The sequence below is a fragment of the Vombatus ursinus genome, unplaced genomic scaffold (genome assembly GCF_900497805.2).
Source record: "Vombatus ursinus unplaced genomic scaffold, bare-nosed wombat genome assembly UNPS02014772.1, whole genome shotgun sequence".
Lineage (NCBI taxonomy): Eukaryota > Metazoa > Chordata > Mammalia > Diprotodontia > Vombatidae > Vombatus > Vombatus ursinus.
Genome location: NW_020954550.1, coordinates 35093129 through 35107821, shown reverse-complemented (window position 1 = coordinate 35107821; position 14693 = coordinate 35093129). Strand labels below are relative to the sequence as shown.

At 40.8% G+C, this 14693-nt stretch overlaps 1 protein-coding gene across 3 annotated transcripts in view; it reads right to left on the bottom strand.

Annotated features, from left to right (window-relative positions):
- Positions 1-4473, bottom strand: part of DAB2 (DAB2, clathrin adaptor protein) — a 65560-nt gene extending 61087 nt beyond the window's left edge. For all 3 annotated transcript variants that reach the window (XM_027863521.1, XM_027863523.1, XM_027863522.1), the window contains exon 1: positions 4301-4473. The gene's annotated coding sequence lies outside the window, so the exon portion shown is untranslated. The remainder of the gene's footprint in view (positions 1-4300) is intronic.
- Between the last annotated feature and the right edge of the window lie 10220 nt (positions 4474-14693).

Sequence of the window (14693 nt, the reverse complement as noted above, 5' to 3'; positions counted from 1 at the left end):
AAACAATATGAAGAGTAATAAAACAAAGGAGATGGGGAGGGGAGAGTGGAACAGGGGAACAGAGATTCTAGTTCCCCTTGCCAAAAGTGTCACTCTCATTTTAGGTCAGGAAGTGATTTGTTCAGACTTCCCCTGACTCTGGAGTAACAGGCTTTCTTCAAGGCTCAGAAAGGGATGCATGAAAAGGAGCTATCCTTGGCCATGTGCCCTGCTGTGTGGGCAGCCCATCACTCCACGGATGGCTAGCCTAGTCACTGCAATTAATATGGGTAGTCCCCTGTTTCTTTACTCTTTCCATTCAATGCAGGTTTTTGGAGAAGGGATTTTTTTTTTCTTTGTACGTAGTTATAGAGGTGGGCATAGGGGAGAAAAGTAGCTTGGCAAAATATAAGTAGAAAAGATCACTTAGACTATGGAGAGTCCTTTGAACCACAAGCAGAGAGACTTTTTGTCTGGTCTGTACCAATGTGGGGAAGGACAAATTTGCTTGCCTTGTTTGTATTGAAATGTTTGTATGTTCATCTTTATTCAGAGATATATAATGCCCAATTAGGGAGACTCAATAAAATGAGTATTTTGCAAAGAATGGCTTTTATTTATTTCTATAGTGTATAGTGTTTGGGGTGGTGGTAGTGGTTGGTTTCTTGCTCCATACCTCTTCCAGTGAGTTTGCCTCTTTTACACTCCCTTTCTTATTTCCCAGGCACTGACATGTGATCCTTACTGCATTAAGATATATGCATTAAGATTAAGAGACCACATGATGTATTTGAAAGAGCAATGGATTTGGAGTTGGATGACATTGGTTAGGATCTCAGCTCTGCCAAGGCCTAAGTGGCTGGCCTTGAACAAGCTATCCTCTCTGGGCCATGGTTTCTTTATATTTAAAATGAAGGGGGTTCATAGAATTGTATAGAGCTGAAAGGAATCTTAGTACCTTAGAGGTTATTCAATCTAATCCCTTTATTTTACAGAGAAGGAAACTGAGGCCCAGTGAGATTGTAGCCAGCCCAAAATCACAAAGGCAGAGCTTTGATTTGAATATACATCCTTTCACTCTCAGTCTAGCACTCTAAAGTTCCTCCCAGCTCTAAAGAAAAAGTCTACAATTCTATGATCCCAATGGCTATGCTGGCCATTTAGCCACCTTGAAATCAAAAGGCATTCCCCCTCCCCCAACCCTCTCACTTCATTAGTAGATTACAATGCTTGACTTCTCAGGTTCCTAATGCATTCATTAGTTTTCTTTGTGTATAGATCCACTATTTAAAAACAAACAAACAACAAATCTATCCAAAGCACACCAACCCCCACCATCATAGTTAATTTAAGTTTCTGGTTGAGACTTTCTTCCAACTCCGGAATTGTAATTCAACCTTAGTATTACATTGCAGAGCCAGAGAGCATTTTAAAATACCGCATTCTGTAACTCAGGTGTTTCAGATCGCCAGTTCTGCTTATGCTCACTCAGAGGGACAGACAACTGCATGTTTCTGCAGCAACCAGTTCAGTCTTCCAAGTCGGTCAGGCCTTAAGCCTCTCCAGCTTTGTTCTAAAGACCAGTAGGGCAATGTCCAACCACTGCTGAGTGTTCCAGGAATGACCTTTTCTTTCAAATAGTTGAGCATTTCAGTATCTTAGTTTTTGCCACTAAACTAGATCAGAGTAGGGAAAGTCTGAAAGGCTGAGATTTAGAGTAGAGGAGATTATAGCCACAAGCTAAACCCATGAAGGATAAGCAGTTTAGTAGTGCTAAATTTAAGTTTACCAACACGAAGTGACAGGCATGAGAAAAAAATATATATAGTCACTGCCTTGTGAAGAGGCCCAAGTCTCCCCCAAAACATATTGCTAACCAGAATCCAAACTGCTGAGCTTGTGTTTTCCTGCCTTCTCTTGATCTCTAGGTGCTAAATAGGGAGGAATGACTTAGTAGCTCAATAATGTTGCCAGCTAGCCAGTCAGCAGGACCCAGAAGTCATCAGCATCCCTTTCATAAAAACAAAATGTCTTAGAAGCCACTGAGAATGTAAAAGAACAGAGTGATACAAGCCACTGAATCACAGACCTAGAGGTTATCTAGTCCAATTCCTTCATTTTATAACCCAGGAAAATGAGAGCCAAGGACATTTAGTGACTTGCCCACAATCACACAGGCAAGTGACAGAGCCAAAATTCATAACAGAGCTTGAAGAATGCAACTGTAGGGAAGTCTGAATTTTCAATCTTAAACTAGGTCGTGAGCCCAGCAGTTATTTTATGACATCAAAGCCTATTCTTCACTAGTTGTATTTTAAACAAGTCATTTAACTGGCATTGTAACACTTCCCCTCCCATATCTGTAAGATATGGGGTGTTACCTAGGCCTAACTGCTCTAGAAAGTTAGATTAGATGGGGTGGGGAGGGAGGTACATGGTTACATACATCTGAACATGCATATGCAACATACACACACAAAGCCACACACACATACTTGAGATTAAGGGAGTAGGTGAGTAATGAAGAGTTTGGAAAAAAATTACCTACAACTTCAGAGAAAAGATGTCAAATCTAACTTAAGATAAAGATACTTGAATTTTAAGGGGAAAAATAACCTAATAGAGGATGTAGTCAACAAAGAGCATTTACCTTAAAAGGGACTCACTATAAAACTGCACAGTAATCTTTTCCTTCTGCCTTCTTAGGAGAAGATTGACTAATCTATTTTGTTTTATTAATTTTGAGTATTGATGTTGTTCTTCTCCAAATTCTCTCCTTCCTTTCTTAAAAAGGATTAAGGAAGAAACTGAAAAGATCTCCGGTATTTTCAAGCTCCACAAAATTTTATCTTCCTCCGTGTGACTGAAACCCATCTCAGAGTAGTGACAGCACCCAGAACAATTAAATGTGGAGTCATGACAAGGCTTCTATTGTAAGATGCTTGTCTTAGATCCCGTGTCAGCAATTGTCTGGTGGTTTCTATGTATGTTCCCCTCCAAGTCTCTCCATTTTAAAAGAGGAAGGGGGAAAAAAAAACAACAATCTGGCACATGTTCTTTCCAATGTGGGCAGGAAAGCTTATGTTGGAGAAACTGTAAGAAAAGCATACTATATGTCATTTATTCTAAGAAAAGCTACTTAAGACAGTTAATCCGATACTTGGAGTATGATTTCTCTCAACATTTTTCAGGTTCTGATCTGGTTATTCTTGGTTGTTCCCTTCCCCCACAGTGACAGGGGCCAAGAAGCCCCATCAAGGAATTTCTATGGCCATACTGATATTTTAAAACATAAGATTAAGCCCCCTTCTCCACCCAGTCACTCCCTGCCTTTCCCTTCTGCCATATTAAAGTTATTCATTGGAGTAGAGAAGCTAGTTTCTGGATCTCACGTTTAATTTGGGAGGGATTGCCAGAATTTCCTCCCTCCAGCTAGGGCTTCAGTCATTAAAAAATAATAATCTCAGCAAAGTTCTGAGCCCTAAAACCGAAGGCAGAAAGCACGCCGTAGCCTGTGGGGATGTTAAAAAGAGACACCTAACTTCAAGTAACAGTGAAAACCGCTACATTTATAGCTGGCTGACGAGCCCCCCCCCCTACTTTTTTTAAACCCCGTTCCATTTCCCGTCCCCCCTCTACTTGCCCTCTCCAGCCCAGAGAGCCCACGGCCTCAGCGCCATCCCCATCCTGGAGGCTGCGACAGCGGCGGCGGCGAAGCTGCTTCAAGCCTTCCAACTAGTCTGTCCAGTACCTTCGGCAGCTATTGTCTTAGGAACGACCGCAGGGAAAGAGGGCGAGACAAAGTTCAAGAATGTTCAGTCCCCGCTCTTGTCACTCCTAGCTAGGCAGCCCCAGAGCCGCACAAACCAGGTCCTCCCTCTTTGTTAGGCAGCGAGCAAAAACAAACACGTCGGGGAGCTAATTAGGCAGTCATCCGAGGGAAGGAAAAACCACCACCAACAACGGTGGCTTTCTAAAAGCTGCCGGCGTCCGCCTCCCCCTTCCCTGGAAAAAGCAGTCAGGGATTCGGTGTCAGTTTCCTTCTTTCCCTCTCTCCCTCTCTGCACAGCCGGGTTTAAGCCCGAGCTCCGAAGGTAAGTTCATTCACCACCAGCCCAGTCTCAATGCCAGGCTACACGACCGCCCGCTTCCACCGCACGTTGTCAGTCTTCTTGCTCAGCTCTCTCCCCACAGCCTGCGCTCCCAAGAGGGCCGGAAAAACCGAGCCCAAGCCCGGCTCCGGACCTCCAAGAAGTGAAAACAGAGAGCACGATAGGGAAGGAAGAAGGGGAAAAGGGGGGAAAAACCCCAAACTACTCACAAACTAGCTCCTTTCGGCTCCAAGCATGATTTCTTTCCCCACTGCTCCCCAAACCCTCCGCCGGGCGGACTGGCCAGCCCTGCGGGCCGGTTAAATACTCGGTTGTACGCTAAACTCCCGAGCGGAGCTAGCCACTCCCAGGGAGAGATATGGTTCTAATCAGATGCTGGCAGCTGAGGACTCCCCAGGAATGCGCTGTGATGTTTTTGCTGCTCCAGCTTGGTTACTCCGCCTCAACGTGTCTGCTGAGTCTTCAAAACTTAACTGTTTATTAACTCCTGGCTAAGCCACCAGAGGATCTCGTTCCCTGCGGCGCTGGGACTCAGCTGGGGGCAGGGGAAAATCTCAGCAGCATAGCTAGCTTTTGGTAGAGTGAGATTTATATTAGGGGCTCGATTAGGCCCAGAGCAACATTTCAGGTAAGGGCTTTGGGGGTAGGAGTTGAGGACAGCTTGTACCGCTCCGCTGCAGCTCGAGGTGATGTGGCAAATCAGCTCAGCCTTGGGCTGTATGGCTCTGGCAACAAAAGGTGGTCTGGAATTCTGAAGTTCTGGCTAGTGGAAGTAGGATCTCGCACCTATTGAACACAATTAGATTCTTTAAAGCGGCTCTACCCCCTTGAAGGACAATCTATCTCGTTTCAGAAGTGGATGAGCTTAAGGGAGTGTGTGTTTTCGGTGGGTTTGTAACATAAATCTATGCAAATGTATTTATGCATAGGCACAAATGCGGAAGACATACTACATATATGTGTGTATGCACAAGCACAAAATTATGTTATGCACGTAGGCATAACAAAAACGTCCTCCCTCCTCATATATCCTTCATAAACACTTTTTCCTTCTTACTTGTAGCCTAAACCGTATATGTGCACTGTATCAACACAAATTAGGCGATTTGTAGTATGCTACTGTGTATAATGTATGTGTTGGTATACGTGTATGGGTAATATAAAGTTAGATATATCAAAGACAATCAAGGGGAACCTCTGACTGACTTGGTGAGTCCTCCAGTCCACTTGAGGAAATATCAGAGAGTGGATAGGGGGCACACCAGTTCTATAAAGGGGTCTCCTGGCCATTCCTGATACATGCACATAGTAGGTTTTTTCTTTGAGATTTTTGAAGCTGTATAATAATCCATGGAAAATAATGTATAGTCCTAGAGAAAGGATTACAGCAATAAAACTAAAAATGTATTTACTTATGACCAAGCTGGATTTATACCAGGGATGAAAAAAAGTTTCAATTTTAGGGAAATTGGTATAGAAATTACTATCTAATGTTGTAAAGCTGACACAACCCACATCACTAGAAGTTGTATTGAAGAATGCCTTAGACAGCAATAATACATCATATCAGTTTACATAGCATTTTAAAATGTTTAATGTAGTCTTTCCAATTATTTTATTCAATTAATACAACTTGTTTAGAGTGCCATACGTACTCTCTTCCCCTCCCCCACACAAACTAGTGTTTATGCTTTGGAATGCCACTGCTATACAAACAACATAAAATTATATCAATATAACACTACTTACTTAAAATTATTAAATTATTATCTGAAGAGACATTCCATATGAAAAAAGTTTTTAAATTCATTTTTTCTCTTTTTGTTCTCTCTGTTTTTATCAAAGCCAAGTCCCTGACAATGTTTGGCAAATTAGATAATTTGAAACCATGCTAAGAGAGGAGTGGTTTGTTTTATCGACCAAATGACCCAGTGGATAGTGGATGTGCATTTCACCTCTGGAGGAAAACTAGGGAGGAGGGAGGAGGGTCAACTCTGGCTCAAGTCACATGCCTTATGTGTTTTGTGGTCTCAGCTTAGTCCTGACTATAAAACCACCTTATAATTTGGGGTAGCTCAATGTGACTGGCAATCTCCTCTCTGAAGTAGGTCAGGCTTGGAATAGCAAGGGTGCAGGGGTGGAAAAGAGGGTCAGGAATGAAGTGGAAGAGCACAGCTGGGTGGGGTAATTTACCTTACACTTGCTGGTGCTGACCTCAACTTTCATTTTTTGGGGGGGGCAATTATGAGGACAAGAGAAGGCAAAAAATGTAGATGTGTTCCCACTTGTAATATCAAACTTGCTATGTTTAAAACGATTATTTATTAAAATGTCACTTTGTGATAGGTATAGCAATTTCAGCCCTATTAAGTGCTAAACATGTGTAGAGATTTTTAGTTATGTTACCTTTCAGGATGCATCATTATGTATTCTTTATATTTTAAGTGATAATAATAGTAGTAATGTTAGGTGGGGCATACATACACAAACAGGTATGTATATATGTATATATATATGTATTTATATATGTACACACATATATAGTCACAGCTTTAAGAAGTCTTAAGGTTTACAAAGCTCTTCTGTGCTTATATTTTCTTATTTCCTAATTATCAACAATCTTGTGAAATACATTCTCCAAATAGTAGTATGATATTGATAATGTTAATTATCATTATCATTAACATTATCATTATTATTGATAATATTTTGTGAGAATATTATCTGATTACTAATGCTGAGGAAGCTAAGTCTCCCTGGAAAGATGAGTTCCCTGTCCATGGGGGTGTTGGAGGTGATATCCAAATCTAAGTCTCTTCTGACCACAGTTCAGCACTTTCCACTCTCTCATTGATCGATTTATAAACTTTATAAGTCACAGGGGAAGGATGAACATTTTATTTCATAAAAAATAAGGAAGGCTTATCTATCTTGGAGGGGTTTGGGGGAGAACTCAAGCAAGTCACTGCTTTTACTCTGCCATCCTGGCTCTGCCCCTCGCTTAACTGTCTTAAAGGAAGGAATCTCATTTTTTGAATTTGAAATGTTTTCTGGAAACTCGGAAACAATCCCATATTTTTATTTTTTTATTAAAATATTACTTCTTGGAAAAGGTAACAAAGGGATTATTTTAAGGGCGGGGCAAGAAGCCCTGGACGAATACAGTAATTTAAGATCATAGGATTTATGGCTGGAAGGGACCTCAGAGATCATCTATTCTTGATTTTTTATTTTATAAATGAGGAAATTGAGGCCCAGAGAAGGGAAATGACTTGCTCAAGGGCATACAGGTGATAAGGAGCAGAATTCAGCTTTTTTGGCTCCAAACCTTTGACTCTTTTCATTACAGCACACTTAATCTCTAAAAACTACAATATCAAGAGCAGGCTTTTGTTGAAAATTCTTTCATTTATGTGCAGTTGGCCCACCTGAACGATGTAAAACCAGCATCTTAGTATTTTTTAACTGAAATGTGGGGAGTCAACAATGAAGTCAGAATATCTTTTTATATCTGTAGCGCTCTGATATTACTTTTGGCAGAGATTCAGTGTCCTACCCATGTTTGGAGAAAAAAGAAAAAAAAATTAACTCTTTTTTTTTGGTTTGGTGCAATATTGCCTTATTCCACAATAGGCAAATCACTTTTCAGCAGGTCTAAAATTATCTTCCTTACATCTGGAAAATCTCACCACTGCTTGTTCTGGGGTTGCCTTTCCAGATGTTAACTCTGTCTAAACCACAGTCTTTTCTTACCACACTGAAATGCAGGTTTGGAAAAAGGAGGTGGTCAAGATTAAGTGCAAACTTTGAAAAGTATAGACCTTGCATGACACTACCGCTTGTACGACCCTGGTCTGAAAACACTGCTTCCAGCAGAGGGAAAGGGGTGGTTAATCCTAGGATGGCTTGCTAAAGAATGCATGGTTTATTATTAAAGTAATCTTTTAAGATTTCACTGGAATGTGCTTCCACAGCAGTGCTACATTTGTGGGTTATGCTGTGTGTGTGTCTTCCATAATTAAACTTTTTCCCCCCTTTTGCTTAAAAAACCCTAGTGCTTTTCTCCACTCTTCCCCCCCCCCCCCCCCCCCCCCCGCCTTTGGATTCTGCAGCTCCTTGTGAGTTTTAAGTGGTACTTTGGAATTTGCCAAAAGGTAAGCTGTCTGTGCTCCTGGAGGCCTTGTTGGCAGCTACAGATTTTCCAGTTAAACAAGGAATGAGTGACTGGAGTCTGAGAATACAGCAGGTAATATAAACTTTTTTCTTTCCCACCTGAAGCAGAAAGGAACTCTGTGGGAGAGACAGGAGGTGGCAACACCATGATCACCATGTTGAGCACCACCTGTCCTGAGACCTCAGTGGAGAGAGCCCAGAACCCAGAGGCCAAGAGCCCCTGGAATATCAGCCATATACCCAGCTTCCCCATACTACTGGACCTGTTTCTAATTTGGTCTCTGCAACCATTGCCCACCATGTCCACAGAAGCTTCCCTTAAGGAGACAGCCTCAGGAGGGGCTGTAGCCCCACCTCCTCAGCATTTCTGGGCCCTGAAGACCAGGAAAAGAAAATTCTGGCTACCAAAACCCTTGGCACTATTAAATGCTTCAACCCTGGATATGGAAATGATTTTATTAATGCAAATGGCATTAAAAAATGCATCACCACTGCTCCCTAGGGACTACTGGGCTGGTCCATCTGCCTTTCAACTGCTATTTGCAGCGGAAGCCTCTCAGATGTGCTGTCTCCCCCATTAGAATGGCAGCTCCTTGAGATCTACTTTTTTATTTGGGTCCCTTCCCAGCATTTAGCTCAGCACTCTGTATATAGTAAGTGCTTAATAAATGCCTTTTCAGTTTCATTCATTAATTCATTCCTTTGTCACAAATGATGCTGAGATGGGGTGTCATTCATATTACACCACAATTGTTCTTACTGTCCTTATATGGCTTCGCCTACTGGGTAAATAATATAAAATAGCGCATCTCCAGGAGATTTGTTTAATGGCTAGGAGAGGCAACACTTTGGATTTTTTCCACTCTTTTAAAAAGAAAACAAATCAACCTCACTTTCTTTATATACCTTGAGCATTTGATTTTTTAGAATGTAGACTCCTTTAAGGCAAGGACTACCTTCTGTCCCATCCCCATATGTCAATTTTGTACCTAGGAACTTGTAATGACCTAATGAGAAGTATCTCTGTACCTTTGGGAAGGGTCACTCACCTAAATCTGCTCCTCCCCAAAACTCCAGTATTCTTGCCTATGCCATCATCACTGACCTAGGCTTTTATGTTTGAATTGTTGGAGTTATCTTTTACCCTTCTTTCTCTTTCATGTCACAGATCCAATTGATCACCAAGTTTTGTAGATTAAATCTCCACAACATTTCTCCCCCTCATTTACTCCCTTTTCACTACCACTGCAAACACTATGCCTGGTACTGGCCTTCAGTGCCATCTAACTGGGCTTTTGCAGTAGTCCCCATTCTGGTTTTTTCTTCATGTTCTTTCCTCCTTCAATCACTTCTTTATTTCTAGACTGACATTATTTATGCATATGTGGTCACATCATTCCTCTGTTAAAAATTTTTCACTAGCTCCCTATTCTTTCCTAAGTAAAATTTAGATTTCTTTGCTTTGCCACACTACTATATCAGCCTTATCTCACTTTGTTCTCCTGCATCCATTCTAGTTCCTACCCAAACTGGATTGCTCTCTGTCCCCTGAATATTCTCTGCTGTTCAACATTATTTATGCTGTTTCCTAGGCCCCTTTCCTCTTTCTCGATTGAATTCTTTATTGTTGTTGTTGTTGTTGTTGTTGTTGTTGTTGTTGTTGTTGTTTTTGGGTGAGGCAATCAGGATTAAGTAACTTGCCCAGGGTCACACAGCTAGTGAGTGTTATGTATCTGAGGCCAGATTTGAACTCAGGTCCTTTTGACTCCAAGGCTGGAGCTCTATCCACTGTGCCACCTAGCTGCCCCCTTTGATTGAATTCTTTAAAAACTAAACTCAAAGACCTCTCCATGAAGTCTTTCTCCCCCTTCGGATATCATATGGCATCTTGTGTTACACCTAATGCACTCACTATGTATAACAACAACAATAATAGTAATATCAATAACAGTGACTGATGTTTACATGAAACTTAACAGTTTACAAAGTACTTTACATAAATGATCTCATTTGATCTCCACAGCACCCCAGTGAGGTAGGTACTGCCAAGTCATGGAGAGAGAGGTGGTTTGTTTTATTATAGATATGACTATCTGTAATAATATAGGTATTATTATCTCTGTCTTACGAATGAGAAGGCAGAAGCTCAGAGAGGTTAAATATCTTGTCCATGGTCATATAATTAATAAGTATCAGAGTTCAGATTTGAACCCATGTCTCCATTTCCAGGATTCTTTCCACTATACTGTGTCACTTCTCTATTGTACATTATAATATAACAGCTAGGGTCAAAGTCAGGAAGGAATACAATTTCCAGGACGGCTAAGCCTACAGCAGAGTCATTACTTGATAAAAAAGGAACTCAAATTTCAATGAAGCTTTTATACAGGTGACCCAGGAAGATTGTTTCAGGGTTTTGGAGAGAAGAAGTCATGAGACTTAGGATTCATTGAAGTCGTTGTAAGGTTGGGCCGTATGGGTGGAGAGTCAAGTTAGGAATTGCATGGGGACCAAGAGTAGCATTGGAGCAAGGAGTGATACTAGTGGCAAGCCAAAGCAAGAACTGCATGGAAGCTGCCAGCCACCAAGCAAACAGGATCACAGGATCATAGTGACCAGTATGCTGAGCACAGTGCCTGGCACATAGTAGGAACTTAAGAGATGTTTATTGGTTGATAGTGCAGGCACACTAACAGGAGCAGATACTAACAAGAGCAGTTTTCCTGCAAAGAAACCAAGGCTGTCTACACTGAAACTTCCAATCCATTCACCATAGAGAGACATTATACATGCCTTCCTTCAAAGACTAATGGGTGTAGAGTGGCTCATTTCTTAAACTGTTCTGGAGGAAGAGGGAGCTTTTGTCCCATTGGAAATGTGTACTGAGATTGCTTCCTGTTGCTTTAACATTCATGTCTTTCCCAGTTAAGTGTCTTTCTGTTTCAGTGCTCTGCTTTGCCTGGATCTATTGGCCTCTGGGTTATTTCAGAAGTTCCATTTTATTTTTCAAATCTGGTAAGGGCAAAACTGAACCAGGGAAGTAAGACATCGTCAGAAACTTTTCTATATAAACCTGAAATGGGTACAGAATGAATTAGAACGGGAGCTACAATTGTTATCTGCGTCTAGGTCTTATTTTGCCTTTAGAAGAGAAGGTCCTAGAACAGCCTGCTTCAACCAGGAGGTGCTTACCAAATATTAACTTGGGTGGGTGATGGGAGCTTTCCCCTAAGGTAAGGAACAAGGCTACTAATTAGTTAAGATGTTTAGGTGGTAGGGTGAGATTGAAGCTCTAAAAGCTATCATTTATCAGGAGGCTTCATGATCGACTCAAAGTGAAACTAGCCAGCATAGTGCCTGGCTTATCGTATTGACAGCTGGCATTTGTATATACATATACAAATACATATACATTACATATAATATACATACACACACATATAGTACTATACACACACACACACACACACACACACACATATATATGTATAGTACTTTAAGGTTTGGAAAGCATTTTACATATATTGTCTCATTTGGTCCTTGAGCAGCAACCCTGTGAAGCAGGTGCTATTGTGATCCCTATTTTACAGATGAGGAAACTGAGGCTGAGGGAGGTTAAGTTACTTGTCCAGGGTCACATAGCTATTTAATATCTAAGGCTGATCTTCTTGACTCCAAGTCCAACATTCTTTTTTTTTTAAATTTTAAATTAATAATTTATTTTTAGTTTTCAACATTCACTTCCATGAGCTTTTGAGTTTTAAATTTTCTCCTCCTCCCTCCACTTCCCCCTCCCCAAGATGGCATGCAAACTGATTTAAGCTCTACATATACATTCTTCTTAAACATATTCTCACATTAGTCATGCTATAAAGAAGAATTAGAACAAATGGGAGAAACCATAAGAAAGAAGAAATAAAACAAAACAAACAAACAAAAAAGAGCAAATAGTATGCTTCGATTTGCATTCAGACTCCATAGTTCTTTCTCTGGATGTGGACAGCATTTCCATCACGAGTCTTTTGGACAAGTCCAACAACATTCTAGCCACTATACCACCTGGCTACCTGGTAGTTACTTAATAAATTCTTGTTGATTGAATGAACTTTGCTCAGGGTGGCTTGATGACTAAACCAATCCCCATTTGCTGGAGGGGGTTACATTGTCCTGGTAAGAAAGATGTCACATTCACTTTTGTGGTCAGGCTCCAGCAAGAAGCTCTGAAACCCCTGAACAGAACTATTAGCCCAGGGGAAATCTTAACTAATTAGGATAGAATAGCATGTATCAGAACCACCTAGAATGATTGCTGGGTAGAATTCTTTTACAAACTCTTTTGATTTGCCAATCCTTAGCATTGTTGTTTCTATAAATACTCATTTCTATTGCAAATAAATGCCTCAGGAAAAGGTACTGTGGTAAGCAACAAAGGACAGAAAGGTCAGGATCAGGACATCTACATGTAGATATGGTGGCAAATGGGTATCATTGGGAGTTTGGAGGTCATTATGATAGTAAGGCAGGATGTGAAATTGTGGTTGGCTTCCTTGAATGGAGCCAGAATAGGCAGGATTTAGAGAATACACTGATCACAAGAAATAGGTTCAAGGGTTATGGCCTAGAGTGGTTCATTTCTCATTTTTTTGAGGATGAACTGTTGATATGACAGAATAGAGAGGTTGGTATCCCAGAATCGTACAATCTAGATTTGGAAGGACCTTAGAGCTTAGAGGCCATTTATTCTAACTCCCTCATTTTATGGCTGAGGAAACAGATCCAGAAAGTTAAATGATTTGTCCAAAATCACATGGATGAGTAAGTGACAAAGGTGGGATTAGAACTCAAATGCCCTAACTCCAAGTTAGTGCTTCTTTCACTGACCCATTGTGAATGAGGGAAGGAGAAAGAAAAATGGGAAGTAGAAAACATTTATCCAGAATTAAGGATTAATGGATTTCTTTTCACTGCATTTCTCTCTCTCTCTCTGTCTCTCTGTCTCTATCTCTGTCTCTCTCTCTTTCTCTCTCCTTTTCTCTCCCTTTCTCTCCCTCTCTCTTTATTTCCCTCTCTTTATCCCCTTATATCTTTCTCTCTCTCCTTTTCTCTCCCTCTTTCTTTCTCTCCTTTTTCCTCTCTCCCTCTCCTCTTTGTCCCTCTCTGTCTCTGTCAATCTGTTTCTGTCTCTGTCTGTCTCTCTGTCTCTATCTCTTTCTCTCTTCTTCTACTACTACCCAAAGTTTACTCTGGGAAATCTCCAAATATACTTATGTTTACTTTTCTACAAATGTGTGGACAATAGCCCATAAATATCTTATGCTGTTCTTGTGAAAATAATGGAGAGATGTAGACTAGATGTAAGTACAAATTAGATGGATTTGGATCTTTTAGACCAGCCAGACAATCTCATTTGAAGGAAGCATGGGAATAATTGGGACCTTCTAGATCTGCTACTTTAATCTTGTCATTGTATAGAAAGAGACACTGAGGCCAGCAAAGGTCTTGTGACTTGACCAAGTTTATTTTAGCATAAGTGGCCAGAGCCAAGACCAAAGGGTCCAACCAGACACCCTATGACTCCAAATTCAGTTAGTGTTCTTTTCACTCTACTTCACTGAGTTCAAAGCTAGTATTTCCCTGAGCTACACTGTACTGTGGGATCTGCCTAAGCTATGACCCAGAACTAGCACTTGGTGGAGTGGGAAAGTGGCTGTATGCCTTTGGTCATTCTGTGAGCCTTGAACCTACTGCACCTTCCTCAGAATTGTGTTGCACTAGTCTCTCTCCTCAGAATCCTACAGTGCTTGTCCCAAGTGGCATTGCTTTTCTTATCACATTATTTTTGTGGAAAACCTGAAAGTAGTGCTCATCCTTGTTTATTCAGATTAAGAGACTGAAGTATAAAGAGTCACTTTCCTACTGTCAGATTGAGTACTGAAGTCAAGAACAGCCGTATCACAGACCCAATGTGACTTGTGCAAAAGGGGCTGCTAGTGTATTCAGTTGTCAGAGACAACACTTAAGTCCTATTGGATTCTGTTCTGGTTCACACATTACTATCTTCAGTTCTAGGCTCAGTGAGTTATGTTGGCAAATTGGGGCATGTCTCTCAGAGTGTGAGAGGTAAAGTGAGAGGACTGAAAGCCCTTTCATATGCGTATAACAGGATTTTTGGGTTGACCACTCTCACTTGTATTCTAGGTAGGGGGGATCACCCTTACTTGATTCATTACCATATTAGTTCTCATCATCTTAAATTCTAAGATAGTACAGAAGGAAATTTGAACATTTGTTTATTAATTACTAGATTGCAGCATCTTTCTAATTAATTAAACAACTAGGTCTGAGTCTCTACCCCAAGTTATTAAATGTTTTTATCTAATAAACTAGAAAAACCTCTTTAACCATAAATAATTGTTCATCTTTCTCTAA